This window comes from Rhinolophus hipposideros, assembly GCF_964194185.1.
Source record: "Rhinolophus hipposideros genome assembly, chromosome: 4".
Classification (NCBI taxonomy): domain Eukaryota; kingdom Metazoa; phylum Chordata; class Mammalia; order Chiroptera; family Rhinolophidae; genus Rhinolophus; species Rhinolophus hipposideros.
Window position 1 is genome coordinate 85,941,753 of NC_138050.1, and position 17,290 is coordinate 85,959,042.

The following is a 17,290-nucleotide window of genomic DNA, read 5'->3' on the forward strand; positions in this document are numbered from 1 at the left end:
GCCTACCCGTCAGTCCCCTCATACCAACCCCTAAAGATAGGAGAGTCTGTGAGACTGATCCTTTCAGAGACTTTGCTTCACCTTTGTCTTTACTCCTTATGTCTTCCTGTTTGGCCCCAAAGGATGGTTGGTTAGTCAATGATGGGTAAGATTCCTCAAGGGAGGAACAACCTAAGACAGGCACAGTCACATAGGGGCCATCTGGAGAACTCATGGGGTTGATAGAGGTGGGCATAGACCCCCACCTTCCCCTGGCTAAAGAGAGCTTCTGCCTCTTCCTTCCCACAACCTACTTGAGAAGAGATTCAACGATGTGATAACATCAGTTCTCCATCTATTCATAGCAGTACGTTTCAGCATAAAGATTTTATCCTTTGGGGAGGTACATACAACAATGTACCAATACATCATGGGACTTTTGGTTTCTGGCCGCTTGCAGGCAAGGGTGATTGGTTTGAATCAGTTTCCTAGTATAATGTGTGAAATTTACAGAACGTGGATAAAAGAATGTTACTTCCTTGTGTGTACATCAATAAAAGCCACAAGGTGGCCCAATTCGGGGCTCTCAGTCCTTTGAGACTGTGAGACCCTTGGCCCCTAGTGCATAAATCTCTTGACTTCTTTTTCTTTCTTAACCCTTTGCCGCCCCCTTCTCGTTCTCTCACTGCCCGTGTTGCACTGGACACAACACTTTACTTAAAATAATATGGCAATTTGTTAGTATTGTTGTTTTATTGTTGTTGCTAATGGAGCTGTTGTAGCTATCTGTTTGTTTAGTGATTTTCTTGGGCTAATTCTGTAAAGTTTGTTTCCTCTATAGTGTATCACTATTGAAGTCACTGTTTAGTTGTCAGCTAATAATGGCTAGAGATTTCTTTCAATGTATGGAGCTCACAAACCTCCCATCCTTCACCCAGGGAATCTGTGAGTCGGGCATATTTGCATCCTTAGGCATTTTACAACCCTGCATTAACTTCCACTTCTTTGTGAAGGGCTTCAAGTTTAGCCAAGGTGAGAGACTGGGTCCTACTCAAGTCTTTCCTGGACGTACATAAAGCTCTACACATGTTTGATTTTCTAGATACCCCAGGAAAATGTCAGAGCTTTTCAAAGCTTCCTCTGGGCATATCTTATTTCCCAGCTCTTCCTTTTAAGTTTTGTTCCTGTTCTTATTTATACCACCAGGTATCACAGCCTCAGACATCTGCAATATTAAACAAATGCCACTGAATGTTTCCAGTAAGTGCTTTGGGGATAAGTATTTCCCAAAACAGCTCTGAGTACAGACAAATAACAACAAGGCCCTGTGAATGGATCTTTCTAATGGAGTCGTAAGACAGATCAAGTAGCAACAGTGCTCTGGAAATAGAAACTTCTAGTAACTTATACATTATCTGCTTTCTTTGGTAGTTTCAAAGCTACTGGTTTCACATCCACTGTATTTGAAAAGCCAGTGTGTGTGATCTGAAGGAAATTGATGTACAGCACTAAAAACCCTGGTGTTCTTACTGAGATTCAGCAGTTATTCTTGAATAAATAGTTCTTAGATTTTGTTTAATATGCACAGTTCTAAAAATTAGATTGTTGACTATTTTTGCTAGAGTTGCCCTTGCTTTCTTGGAAGGAAGGATTATGGAGGATCTCACTCTACCATTCTAGCAGCCTCACCAATATAATTTTATTTTACACCATGAGTTCTATTATATTAACAATCTATTTGCCACCCCTTAAGTATGAAATAAAGATGTTAATATTACTATTTTTTTTACATCTCTACCACTGTGTAGACTTTTTTCTAGTCTGATTTTGTTTACATTATTTCCCTGCAAATTGGTTTTATGAAGAGAGCTTTGTGTGGGATAATAACCACAGCAATGTAATAGTTGACATTGAATTCAATGCACACTTAAACATGTTTTTTGTTGGTTTTTTTTTTGAACTATTTTTTAACTGCCTCTGGGATAAAAGCAAGGCACTCCCAAGGAATCATGGATGGTGTTTATTTATCTCCTTTTGTACAAGAGCCCAACTTTATGTAGGAATTTCATAAAAAAAGTTTTCATTATATACAGGTCAAATGCCATTATGTCTATGTTTACTTAGCTTTTAATCTAAGATCATAACCCTTAGAATTTATTTTTTCTTGAATTACACTGGACCACCACTTCCTTGCTGTAGATTTCTCTCTTTGAGCTCAGACACTTACTGAAATTATTATTATTATTGAAATCTTTATTTTAGTCCAATATTTGAATGTGCAACACTGAAGCATGGGTAGAACCTTAGCCCTCCATGTACCATGTATATATATAAATATGTGTGTATATATATACATAATTATATATATATATATATATATATATATATATATATATATATATATATATATATATTTATTTATTTAATTTTTCCACCTAAATTCACTTTAATAACTACCTAGTTTTAATGCTTATTTAGGTATGTTTGCCTGTAGGAGACTTTATGAATGACGTGAACGCTGACAGCCTTTTCAACTTCATTTCTTAGAAATCACTCTTTTTCATATGTACTCTTCAATTCTGTTTTATGAGTCTGGTTTACACATTTGCTATTCCCTTTGATTTCTAAGAACACACTTGATTGTTCAACCTTTTTCATTATTCAAAGACACTCCTTTATGAAGTGTTTGGCAAGCTACACATAATGACTTTGTTTCCCAAATAATATAGATGTTATCTCTTATTGAGTACAGGAACTGTACTTAATTTGCATTTTTTTGTTTCCAGTGCTTAGCACAGTTTCTGATTTGTTTACACACTGAAAGTTTGTTTGTTGAATAAACATATCACTGAATCACATAGCACATGATTCAGAAAATTGAATAATGATAGCAAAATGGAAGATAAAGCAGCATAAAATATTGTATAACTAACAATGTTTTCTTATTATTTACAGAGTAAATTAATTAGCTTTAATGAAAATTATTGCTTCTCATTCATTTGCTTTTACAATCAACAGACTCAAACATCCAAGTAGCTACTCTTGTAAAATATATTCAAATTTGAAATGATCAAATGCGTTCTGTACAGAATGTGACTTATTTCAATAAATCTGATTTTCTTGAATGAGTGGACACGTGTATTAAAGAATCAAGTTTAACATTTTTAGTAAATTGTTAGGAAAATAATAATCAGATGATTCAGAGAGGATAAGCGTTTTCACATGCAGTATATCATTTGAGGTTGACTCTTTAGTCGATTAAGAGTAGAGTAAATGGTTTGTGACAGGATTAGTTAAATTATAGTCTACAAGGTCAGAAAAATGTACATCTTTTTTATTTATTTTTCTACAATTAAGAATAACACACATACCACAAAATATTTTAAAACAAAATAATATTATCTAAAGCATTTATTTCCAACATCATGCCTGTAAGTGCTACTATTAATGTGTACATTAATCTGGGCTATAAATTGCACTAGCTATATCTGTATCTATCTATCTCTTAATCAAGTGGCATTATTGATGTTGTAACTTTCCTATTAAAATATGTTACTAACACTTATGCAAATGATTTTACTTATTATACAGCATTACTTTTTGGTCTCTATTATATATATATATATATATATATATATATATATATATATATATATATATATCAAACTATATTTAGCTCATCCCTATTATTAGATGATTAGGTTATATCAATTATTGTGATAATATAAATGATTCTCTGAAAAAATATTTATTTATATGACTCACAATATATAAATATTTGTATGTTTATAATTCTATATATTTCCACCTGAAATTTCAAATTTATTAGAAAACATAGTGCATAGTCTATAGTCCATAATGTTGTGATATGTTTAATCCATCTGTATTTGGAATACATTTTCTTGTTAATAAATTTACTTTTTAGTAAATAAATTTTCCAGAAATTTGTCAGTTTCATTGCACGTTTCAAAAAATGATGACTTTATGCTTATCAAGTCTTTATTTTGTACTGTTTTATATATCCTTGAGTTTTATGTGCAATTTTACTTTCAACCAAGTATTTTTTTTATAGGGTAAAGTAGAATGACTACTGAGATTTAGATGTGTTTGACTTGTTCTGTGAACATTTGAGATATGTCCACCAGAACTTGCAATTTTATGTTGTCTTTTATTAAATGATACAGATTTATTAATTCTTAATCCATGAAATTCAATTTTATTAGTAATTAAGGTCAGATTCTCACAGTAATCATTAATTACATTATCATTTTACTTTGTTATTTAGACAAGTCATTTGAAGAATGAGAATATACATAAAATGTTACATAAATGATTATTTTATTTAAAATATTGCCTTTTATATACTACTGTGTTAAAAATGTAATTTAGAGCTGTGTAAACTTTTGATGTAGTTTTTATTTATTTCAGTTGTTTAAAATATTATATTAGTTTCTGTAAATTTTTTAGCATGTATCCAAAATGCGGATTTAATTTAACAAAATATAATTACTGCTGATACATTTAAATTAATTGTATGCTTTTTTTTAAAGAATGTATGATGTATACCAAAATATCAAAGTGATCTATTATATTTAAGGTAAGGGATTCATATTTAGTATATCATTCCACAAAAGAAGCACAGATAATACATACAAATATATAGAATATTTAGTCTAATTACTTTTGGAATAACTAATACTCATCTCCGGCTTCTCTCTCTCTCTCTCTCTCTCTCTCTCTCTCTCTCTCTCTCTCTCTCTCTCTCATCTCTATTTCTGTCTTTATTTCTATCTTTATCTATATCTCAGAAGAAAAAAAGAAAAATAAAGGAAAATAAAACATTACTAGTATTCATTAGGTACACAATGTCTGACACCTGAGATAACCATACTAAAGGGGTCTAATATATCCTTTTAAATTTCCTAGAGATCATCTGTGCAATTATAGTCATAGTACTGTGGGGGAGGTAGACGCATGGATGTGAAACTGATAGTGTGCTCAATGCCACATTTCCTGCTTTCCCTTCTTTTACTTTACTCCTATTTTTTTAACTTGTTATAATTCTTGACATACCATATAGTGCCTCCATTTTATTAAACCGTAGACCACTATAACTTTATATGGAAACAATTTAATATACCTAACTAGTCTTGCATATAACTATATGGGAGCAATTTAATATACCTTATTAGTTTTAGTGTACATTTTTCAAATATTTTATGAGCTAATGCTATGACGATAATCTTTTTACATGTTTTTTCAGTAGATACTGCCATTGTCCCCAAAAAAATGTTTGGGGAATTAGAAAATCTTTTTAAATGAGTAAGAACCATTTTATTTACTTTTCTACCTATTTATACACATATATAAAGTTATATACAATTACATAAAATGTTTGTATGTTAATATATTAAGATAAATATATACATTGTACAGAATCTAGCAAAAAATTATATTGGCAAGGAAATGAATCATGTAAAGTTTTCTGAATACATCTATTTGCTATGATGATTTCTCCCAGTTAATTTTATCAAAAATTATAGATACTTTATCCACAAATTTGACACACCTTTTTAAGACCTATTCTTTGAAGTATGTTTGAATCACTTGACCTTTTGTATCACTCAAGAATTTACAGTAGTTTATTCGTAACATGTATTATTAAATTCAGAGTACTTAGGAGACTGACAATGAGTTTGGTTGAAGGACTGAATTCAACCTTCAAAGTTTAAAGTCATTTTCTGACTTCAAAGTTTAAAGTCATTTTCTCCTGCCACTGATTGGTTGTACTGAGCTATTAATACTGTATCTTATTCCTTTTTAATATATATCATGTCAGTTCATCTGGGTTTTTGAGTTAAATAATGTATATGACCCTCAATGGAGGACTTGTCTACGTAATGTTAATATACCTGTGTGATGATGTAAGGGAGGAAGCTCCATTAGAACCACACTTGTGTGGTAACCACTTGTGTGTGAACATATAATCAGAAAAGTTCATGGGCTTTTTTGGGAAGTTTCGATACATATTATTTTATTGCATAATAGTCTACTTCAAAAATAAGCTATTCTTATTCTCCCGAGTATAGATTTTACTCAATTAAAAATAATCCTTATAACAGTTTAATCCTGTAGTTCATGACCAAATGCATATGTCACATTTACTATAACTCAAATTCTCAGGAATTTTACTAATGGTCCATGTAATGTTCTATGGAGGTGAAACTGTATACCATAGGAAAGCTGGCAGCCACAAGTGACAAAACAAGCTGTCAAAATTGACAGTAGCCACTTTATTTCATTAAGTCATTTTAGCAGATTTCTCCCATTTATAAGGTACATGGTAAGACTAATGTCAGTCCTGAAATATTAATGACACAATTTGATACAATGTCTTGCAAAAGGGTAAACACATAGTTCCATCGTTACTGTCAACAAAAATTTGGATATAAATAGCATTTTGTTTTATGGTGTTTTTTTCCCTACCAAATTAACTATTTCCCTTAGTCATTTATTGCTAAAACCAATATTTCTTTTTTTTACTCCTTGCCTGTTAATATGGCTTTTGTTTTTAAAGGCTAACAGCACTAAATATGGCAATGATGTGGAACAACCAGAACTCTCATAAGTTGATGATGAAAATGTAGAAGGATACAAATTTGGGGGGAAACTGTGCCATTTCCTAATAAAGTTAACATATTCCTACCCTATAATTCACTAATTCCACCATTATATTTTTATGTAAAAAAAGTAAAACATATCCACTAAGGCTGGAAAAAAATAATTGTAATTATTTTATAATAGTCAAAATCTAGAAACAACCTAGATGACCATCAATTTTCTTTAGAATGCTTGCACAAATTGTGACATATCTTACAATAAAATATTACTGAACCATAAAAAAGAGCATTCGTACAACAACATGGATAAACCTGAAAAACATAACACAGTGCTAAAAGACTTGTATAAAAGAGTAGATAATATCTGATACTTGGCATTGGAAAATCTAATTTGTAATGAAAAAAAAAATTGTTGTAGCTGTTGCTTCTGAGGTTTGAGGTGAAAGAATTGATAGCAGAATTATAAGGGAACTGTTTGGGATGCAGATAATGCTCTGTATCTTTATAAAAAGTTTGAGTTGAAAATATAGATGCATTTGTCAGCACTCACTGAATAGGTAGGTACTCTTAAGACTTGTGTATTGCACTGTTTTAAAATTATTGATCAAATACAAATATATATATACATATATACATGTATATATGTATATACATATATAAATTCAATATATATATATATATATATATATATAGAGAGAGAGAGAGAGAGAGAGAGAGAGAGAATATTCATAATGATATTTTGCACTCTTGATATTGATATGCATGCTGAAGCATTTTGGAAAAAACAAACCTATATCTGAAACTTACTATGAGATCAATGAAAAATAAGATGGATTAATGGATTGATAGAGGGATGAATGGATAGATAGATAGATTAGCTAGATAGAGGAACTGTGTGATAAGCGATAAAACTCAACTTGTAGAATCTAAATGGAGAATATGAAAATAGTTTAAACTATTTTATGATAGAAAATTTTAATTTAAAAATGTTAACAATGAAAAGTAAGTACATGAATTCCTTTTAAAAGTACCTGATGTCAGTATTACCTTTGTTTTAAATTAATCATCTAAAGGTGTGATTGTAAAATCATGGAATGGATAAGGTAAGGGGAAAATCACCAAAGCAGCCATCTATACTGCACAGACTTATTCTAATATTTGTGGTGTTTTGTTTATTAGTTTTTGAGTTTTCATAATTTTAGCTTTTATATATATTTTTTAAATTATTCACTTCTTTTTATTTTTTAAATGTTCCTTTTTTATCATCTAGTTCTCTTAAGGTTTACCCATTGTAGTTATTCATTCTTGACTTTTGTCTAGTTGATCTTCATTTGTAATAAGATTTGTTTTCTTGTATTTCTAATTTGCCCTTTATTCTTATATCTTATTTGTAGATTTTCTAATTTATTATTTTCTAATTTTTAAAACTTTCCTTTAGCTCAGTTTGAAATATTTACCTATGCTTTGTTTCTGTTTATGGGCATGTTTTCCAGCACAGTTTCATTCTGAAATAATATTATTCTAGTTCTTAGTCTTTATTTTATCATAATAACTTTTTTTAATCCTATAATGATTATATTCTACTGCTAATATGAAATCTGTTTTCTCTCTCTCTCTCTCTCTCTCTCTCTCTCTCTCTCTCTCTCTCTCTCTCTCTCTTTTTTTTTTTTTGGAAGGAAGGATAAGTTTCAAAAGCTTTTACCTATTCATGGCTTCATGGCTTTAAAATTTCTTCTTTGACTATTTTTATAAAGTGTCAAAACTTGTGGCCTCTTTCCTACTGAGACTTCTCAGCTCTCTGTTACAGTTCTAGGCATGTATGCCCAATGCTTTGAAAGGTCAAAACTCAAAATGTTCAATTTTGAAATAAGAAAAGGTTTATTGGCTGAGAAGGAGCCAACTGAGAAGATCGGAGATCTAATGGTACCTCAAATCCATCTTAAGAGAGCATAGAATTCAGCCTTCTTTTATGTCAAGGACAGGGGGAATGGATGAGGCAAGAGGTGATATACAAGGAACAGCAGGTAATCTCCAAATCTCTTGTTCCCAGTCGATTCTTAATGTTCTTGATCCAAGCTGATCTGAGGCTGGTTCTGAGATTCCTGCAAACCTTTGATAAACAGTTACAGTTTTGTATGTCTTTTCCCAATTATTCAAGGTTCTATTTTTGCTGAATTCCTCTATCAGCATATATACAATTGGAACTATTTGCCTGAAAGTTCTGGGAGAAATGCAGGCTAGAATTTATGGTAAGAGTCATATGAGAGAGAAGCAAAAGCATTCCACCCAGTCACATCTCTTATTTTCCCCACTCTTCCATGACTCTTTTCTTTACCTTTTTTTGTACCTCAGTGGCTCACACTTGATTCTATCTCCAATAATTTCTCCTTAGTGGAATATGGGATATTCTGGAAATGAGTTACTGATGATTCCTTTTGAGTGTTCATACCTAGTACTTAGATTTTTTCAGCACATTCAAACCTCCCCATGGACACTTGCGCTCACCCTGGTTAAGTTGGCCGGATGCCTTTGGCCATGAGTTCTTTCTGGTTAATCTGAGGTTCTTCCCAGGTTTGCATCCTCTGGCGGCCCCATGCACATGTTGATGCCATGCTAATCTTGCACTGCTCTGGTTGGATCTGCGTATTTGAATTTCCACAGGGATAGCTTTTCAGTTACTTTGGTCATAGACATTATCCTTAAATTGTTGGTTTTGTTATGTAAGTTCCTCTGACATTTTTATTTTACTGAGGGAGTCAGGAAACTGTAAAACTATACTGCAACAGATGCTACCGTGAGCTTTCTAGCATTGCATATCAATTTTAATTTTAAAAAGTGTCTTTCATTTTCATATCTAAAAATTAATCTTTCCATAATTTAAATTGATGCTTAATTTCTTTATATTAAATTTACATTGCTATAGACTGATAATATTTGTGTATTCAATTTATTTAAAATTTCATGTAGAATTCAATTATCACTTACGACATTTCTTTACATATAAAATGATGCATAACTGAACAGTCAAATCAATACATGCATGTGAGAGCTGCAAGACCATACATATAATGTATAGAAGATATAGTCTCCCAAGGAGTTTACATATAATTTTTTATACATTTTATGATTTTAGTACTAAGTAAACTGAATCTTAGCCAGGTTGTTTGCCTACATTGACAAAAATAAAAAAACTAATTAATACTCAGTTTTAGTGGTTGGCATGAGTTTATTTATCCCTTTATTTAGCACATATTTACTGAGAACCAACTTTTCTAAATAGCATGTGTGTGTTTCTGTTTAGTATTTGTTTTATGTACTGCCTATAAAAGTGATCCCTTAATCATTAAAAGGCAGTATGTGCAATACTTCTAAAGAATTCATCAGAATTTGAGAACATAGAATATTCATATGTATATGTTTAATTTTAGGCTTCATTCACAAGGTAAAATGTAGGAGGTCCTGTGTGGTGTAGTGGTGCATAATGCAATGAGTTCTTTAGCAAAATGACTTTTTTTTTAAGTCACTGAATGACTAAAAAAGATGTCACAGCATAATAGTGATTATATATATATATATATATATATACATATATATATAATATTTAGGGAATTTCATATATATGCATATACATGTATATATATATACATATATACATATATATATATATATATATATATATATATATATATACATACATATATACATATATATAAAACTATCTTTAAAGTAAACATCCTAACTTTACTTCTCAAGAAACTAGCAAAAAAAGAACAAACTAAGCACGAAGTTAATAGGAACGAAATTCTGTCATTTCCAACAACATGAATGGACTTTGAGGGCATTTTGCCAGGTGAAAGATGTGACAGAGAGAAATACAAATGCTGTTTGATATCACTTGTATGTCAAATCTAAAAGAAAACAAATCTATAGGAACACAGAACATATTGACAGTTTCCAGAGGTGGGGAGTGTGTCATAGGGGAAATGGATGAAGATGGTCAAAAAGTACAAACTTCCAGTTATGGTGTAAGTTCTGGGGATGTAATGTACAGCACGGTGACTATAGTTAACAATACAGAGTTGTATATTTGATACTTACAGGCAACCTTGGTGCTACCAGCACCATGCTCTAACCAACTGAGCTAACTGACCATCCCTGCATTGCATGTTTGAAAGTTGCTAAGAGATCTTGAAAGTTCTCATGACAAGAAAAATGTTTTTAAGTATGTGAGATGATGGATGTTGACTAGATATATTGTGGTAATCATTTCAAAACTACATGCATATTTCAAATCATTATGTCTATACCTTTAACTAATACAATATTATATCTCAATTATATCTCAATAAAACTGGATATTTTTAGTTGGCATTATAATGTAAATACTATTAATACTGCTTTGCAAAATACATTAAAAATATTTGCAACTGTGTAAATGGATTGGAAACGTAATGTCATTGATGGATTTCAAGAAGGAAACTGTAGGGGCAGCCAGTTAGCTCAGTTGGTTAGAGCACTGTGCTCTTAACAACAAGGTTGCTGGTTCTATTCCCACATGGGTCTGTGTGAACTGCTCCCTCCACAACTGGACTGAAACAATTACTTGACTTGGAGCTGATGGGTCCTGGAAAAACACACTTAAAATAAATAAAAGTTAAAATAAAAAAGAAGCAATCTGTACATTTTTACTTATATGTTCTGTGTAATTCTTAAAGCCTAGCAAAAAACAAAACTAGAATTAAGAACAGAAATCAGAAATTAAGCAATATATTATTTCTAAAAAATATCTAATTTTTATATCAAATACTTTATTTAAAAAAAAGGAGTGTTTGTTCATAATGTACCAATGATGCTAATATTGGTAAAATGAATATTTTAGGGAATTTCATCAATCATGGACAATGTTTATAGCCCTTTATTTTTTTAATAGTTTGAAGTAATTCAGAGAAGAAAGAATAGAATGCCATTTATAAATTAGTGAAAGATAATACCTTTTTTGTATTAATTTTATTGGAGAATATTGGGGAACTCTGTGTTTCTCCAGGGCCCATCAGCTCCAAGTCGTTGTCCTTCAATCTAGTTGTGGAGGGCACAGTTAATCTCCAAGTCTAGTTGCTGTTTTCAATCTTTAGTTGCAGGGGGCACAGCCCCCCATCCCACTAGGGAATTGAACCAGCAACCTTATTGTTGAGAGCTCCCGCTCTAACCAACTGAGCCTTCTGGCTGCCCCTCTAGAAGCTCAGTGGCAGCTTGTTGTCTTCAATCTAGTTATGGAGGGTGCAGCTCACTGGCCCATGTGAGAATCGAACCAGCAGCCCTGTTGTTCAGAGCTTGCACTCTAACCAACTGAGCCACCCAGCCGCCCCATAGCCCTTTTTGAATTATTTATCAAAACAGAATATTTTTAATATTCAAATATCACTGTTATTTAAATGAGATATCCTGAGATTTGTAAACACATTGACATTTTAATGTTAAATATTTTAGAATAAGATTCATATTATAATAAAAATTATATTTATCACCATTAAATACTCAGAAATAACTAGAAATAAAGCAGTTCATACTATGCATCTTCTTATACTTTTGTGCTTAACTACTTATTATTATGTACAGGATTCTTTAGCAACTCTTGCTTCTAATTAGTGTACTCCAATTTGATGTTTCCTTTCTAGAGTATGTGTGTGATTTATTTAGTATTAGATTATAAATTTTAGATTCTATGTCCACTAAATTTGAACATTATAATAAATAAATTTTAGGTACTCTGTTCATTAAATTTGAACACGATGTTACTTTTTGAGTTTTTAATGATACATGAACTATCAAAAAGTTTGTTTTCAAGTTTTCTCTTGGTTAAATATTGTTACAAAGTAGAAATTACTGCCTATGATTTTGAGATTTTCCTTCTCTTGTACTCTGACTATATCTACATAGAAGATATTGTGTGTATGTTTGTGTAATACTATGATTCTCATATGTATTACATAGTAATCATAGTATTGGATTTAATAGTATAAATGATGTGAATTCACTTAAAGAAATAAACATGTTTTTATGAGAGTATGTAACAAAAATATCACCTGAACTAGACTAGGTTGTTAGGGGATATTTTTCTGAGAACATTTTACTGAAACAATATTGGAAAGTGTGAAAATATGTACTTTGATGGTCTTGTTGATTGTGAAATATCTTCACAAATTTGCAGATAGAAATGATGAGTGGTCAGTTAAAAATGTATTTCTGGACTTCATAGAAGAAATCTCATTTGTGATACAAATTTGAGTTACTGGTGTTTACATGAAAATTAAATAATTTTGTATGACTGACAAGTTTCTTGTGGAGAATATAGAAATAGAGAAGATAAATTATAATATTTAAGTGCTGATAATGAACATCAGTTTTGAAAAGGAACAGCGTTTGAGCTGACAGATAGGTTTTTCAAAAAAAAAAATCAACGTATATAGCATCATGGAAGTTAAGAAAACAGTGTCAAAAAGTGACTAGTTAATAGTGGTAAAGGTTCATGCATTAAATCAGTGATCTTTTTTCTCAGTGACTCATTTCTTCTCTAAGTCATGATCTGTTCTTCTGTGCCTTGGTGATCAAAGTGGATAAATCCAAGCCTCCACTCTCATGTAAGTCATATTCTTGTTAAGAAAGAAAGACAATAAAGAAATAAGCTAACACATACTATGTAAGATGGTGGTACATACTATGAAAAGCATGTGGAGGAAATGTGTTAGTGTGCCTTAAGAGAGTTTGCTGTTCTGGATACAGTGTAGAGGAAAGGACTGGCTTCTAAGGTGTATTTTGGGAGAAGCCTAAAGAGCATAAGAGAGCAAATTATGTTGCTAAATCATTTTTAAGACCCAGGGAATAGCAATTGCAAAGTCTCTGAGGAAGGAGACGGCTTCTAGAACTTCAAAGAAGTCACCAAGTACATAGTTAAGCAAATTAGAGACAGAATAATTTGAGATTAAGGTGAGAAAGGTAATGAATGCAAGATCATATAGAATCTTGAAGGCCTTGCTAAGGGTTATAGATTTTATACTGAGTGAGCGGGAAATACAAAGAAAGGTTTAGCAGAAGAGACCAAAATATGATTTGTTAACAAACAACAAACAACAACAACAACAACAACAAAATTTGGTTGCTGAATTGAGAATAAAGTGCAGTAAAGAGAGGAAGGAGGTGTATACACCATTTATGTGGGTGGGTTTTCTCTTCATCTGATGTGGCTTGCATTAGACTTCAGCTATGGAGATGGTAAGGAATGCTGGGACTCTGAATATATTTAAGGCAGCACTACAGGATTTGTTGAAGGTTTGTATATAACTAGATTCAGAGTGGATTATAAAACCATTCTCTGTGATATTGACTAAAATTTATTTGAAACAGGTTCAGTTTCAAAATGTTATTTATTTAAAGATACCTTTATTTATTTATTTTTTGTCTTGTGGACTAAAGTTTTTTGTTTTTTTTTAATTTCTTATTTATGATACTTTACACAGATTAATATTTTCTTAATTATACAAATCACAGATTATTTTAGTGTTTGCATTAGAATTCTCAATGAAAGTTTCCTTTAACTGAAATAAACACAAACTCACTGAACTGATAAAATTTCAACCTAAAGCAAATATCTATAAAATTTTACTTTTTTTAGACTTCTCAAAATTAAATGAATTCCTTTAACCATTAGAAGAAAAAATAAAAGCACATCACCCTAATTTTTTTGACCCTAAATTTTCTGAAACTTCAGGTTGAGAACCACAATGAAACCTGGAGGACAAATTACTAAAGAGTCAGTATGAACTTGTAAAATGATCTCAAAAAAATTGAAAATTCAATTGAAATTTGAAAAAGACAATTTTAATAGTTTTTTTAAAGAGCTACTTTAGTTTTCAAAAATTAAATTTCTTCATTAAAATAGGAGCATACATTTTAAAAAATGTGAAATTACAATCATGATGAGTTAGTTAAGTAAACTTTCAGTGTGATCAAACAGTGTGTTATGTCTCCAAGTAAACTATGGCTCTTAGCCAAGTTCATAGAAACTACCTTTTCCTAACTATAGAAAATGTGCCCTTGTATTTTGTGCTGAAGGTCATTTGGGGAACATTACATTCAACATTAGATTCATTTATATTTATTCATCCAAATATTCATCCATCTTCTGTCCATTTATTGAGTTCAGTCTGTGTCAAGCATCCTCTCTTCTGGGGATAGATTGTGTGTGTGTGTGTGTGTGTGTGTGTGTGTGTGTGCGTGTGCGTGTGTGTGTTGCATGAGTGTATACATATATAGCTTCTCACATCCTGCTCTAACTTACAGTCAAATAGTTCAGTCAGCTCCTGCAAAATATAGAAGAGGGCACAACTTTGAGGATCGTAAGTCCATGTATCTGCAAGTTGTTCTGTCAAGTTGATCTTTGTGAGTTAGTTAAGGAGCTGTTGTAACTGACAAAAAATATCTCAGTAATTTCACAAAATAAATATTTATTTATCCCATATATAGAATATGATTTGTGGTGGGGTGGCAGTGGTGGATTCAGGCTGATAGAAGTTTTGTTGTCTTCAGGTTGGTGTTGCCCATGTTTCCCTTGCCATTAACAACTAGCTGGCAATTAGAAAGAAAGTTTTTTAGTGGTCATTCCTGAAATTGTTACACAAATTTTTTGTCCAGTCATGGGCTATGGTTTTATCACACCGCTTCCTTTAAATGCAAAGGAGACTGAGAAATGGAGCCTAGATCTGAGCTCAGAAGAAAAGTGATTTGAATTTTGTCAGCAGCTAATTGTTTTTTTCCTATATTTGGATATGTATGACTTTAATGGATGTTAATAATTTGGCTCTAACACTTTGTATATATTTAAATTTGCATGAAAAGGAAGGATTTTTTTGTTTCTGAGTTAACTTTAAAATCACTTTTGATAATAAACTAGTATTGAAATCATAGAAAAATTTAGTCTCTACAGAATGTGAAAGAACACACCATTTTTGTATGACTGATTTTCCTCCATTAGAATAGTCTGAAATGTATGAATGTCTTCCTAAGGAGGTAAAAAAAAAAAAAAAAAAAAAAAAAAAAAAAAAAAGCTTATGTTACATTTACCCTGAAATTTATGCCCATTTTGATAGTATATGGATTTTAAATTCCTGTTCTAGAAATTGTGTGACACAGCCTACTTATGTTATAGAGATAAAACATGATAGTGTTTGATGTTTAAGTGATAAGCCAACTACAAATTGGCAGAGAGAAACTCAAGCACTGTGTATCTAGCCCTTCAATAGTGTTCTTTCCATTACTTCACATTATCTCACGATATGAATGTTGTCTTGTTCTGAACTATAGTTAATGACAAAAAGACACGCAGGGTCTTTTTCAAGTAATTATCCAATATAAATATGGTTTTATCAGTTATTTTTAATCACTCATTTTAAAAATATTTCTGCCAGAAACTGAATATAACAGGTATGGTCTATTACGCACAGCCTAATTGAATACTGTAACATATTGAACTCACATTTTCAACATTTTATAATCACTCACGCTCATTGTTTGTGTGAATGAAATGTCAGTGCAATAAGTGAACTTCCTCTGTTACAATTGGCTGTTATATTTAGTTTGTATCAGGATTTATTGAACTTGAATGGTGCTTAATGTGTCATTGTTTTTCTTCCTTAATCTTAAGAAACACAATTGTCTTCTTAGTATTCCATTTAATGAAGCATTATAAATTATAGTCATTTAGAGAATTAAATTTCTGCAAATCATTCTAGAGTGCAACAAATGGACATTGTGTAGAGAGGAGAGAGAAATGATCTCTAGTTTCTTACATTTGAAATATTTATGAGCTTGAAAGATAATATCAAAATACTGTATATTTACTACCTATTAATAAGACTTACAGACTTTTTAATTTAACATACAGTTGTTACAAAATTTATAACTAAGTGATAGATTCTGGGGATATCAAGGGTTAATAAGAATGGTTGGTACTCAGCCTACCAAGAGCTCATCGTTCAGAAGACAAATATAACTCCAATTTCAAGTTAAAAGTCTTATACGGGAAGCATGCACATTATGCTGTAGAGAAAGAGAACAGTGAGATACTGCCTAATGAACTGAGGTTTTCACGGGACATGACACTTAAAAAAGGTCTTGGATAAGAATAGAAGTTCAGCTTAAGAAGAAAGGGGAGCTGACACTCAGTGCAAAGGGAATTACATGACAAAGGTAGCACAAAGAAGGAAAATTGGATGTGCTTTGCTCAAGAACAGACTACTTTATTGTAATATCACATTACAGAAAACCATAGGAGATACCCATGGTGCCCAGGTTTTGAAGCCCAGAACCAAGCAATGCACATACCATTTTGGCTTATATTCATTTACCAAGAATTTAGTCACAGTTGGCCACACTTAACCAAGACTCATTTTGTTATCAGACAACCTGTGCGTAGGGTGCCTGACTTAGAAGTGTCCTGTGTTTGTTTTCATTCTCTGCCCTGGCCATCTTAAATTTTTGATAATTTTGGACAGGGGCTCCACAATTTTATTCTTTGCTGGGCCCTGGAAATCATGCAGCTGGTTCTGCACTTCGAAGCCAAGGAGGATCAGCAACACAGTCTAGCCATGTGCTTTTAAGGAAAGTATACTGGCTTTCAATGGATATCTGACAGGCTC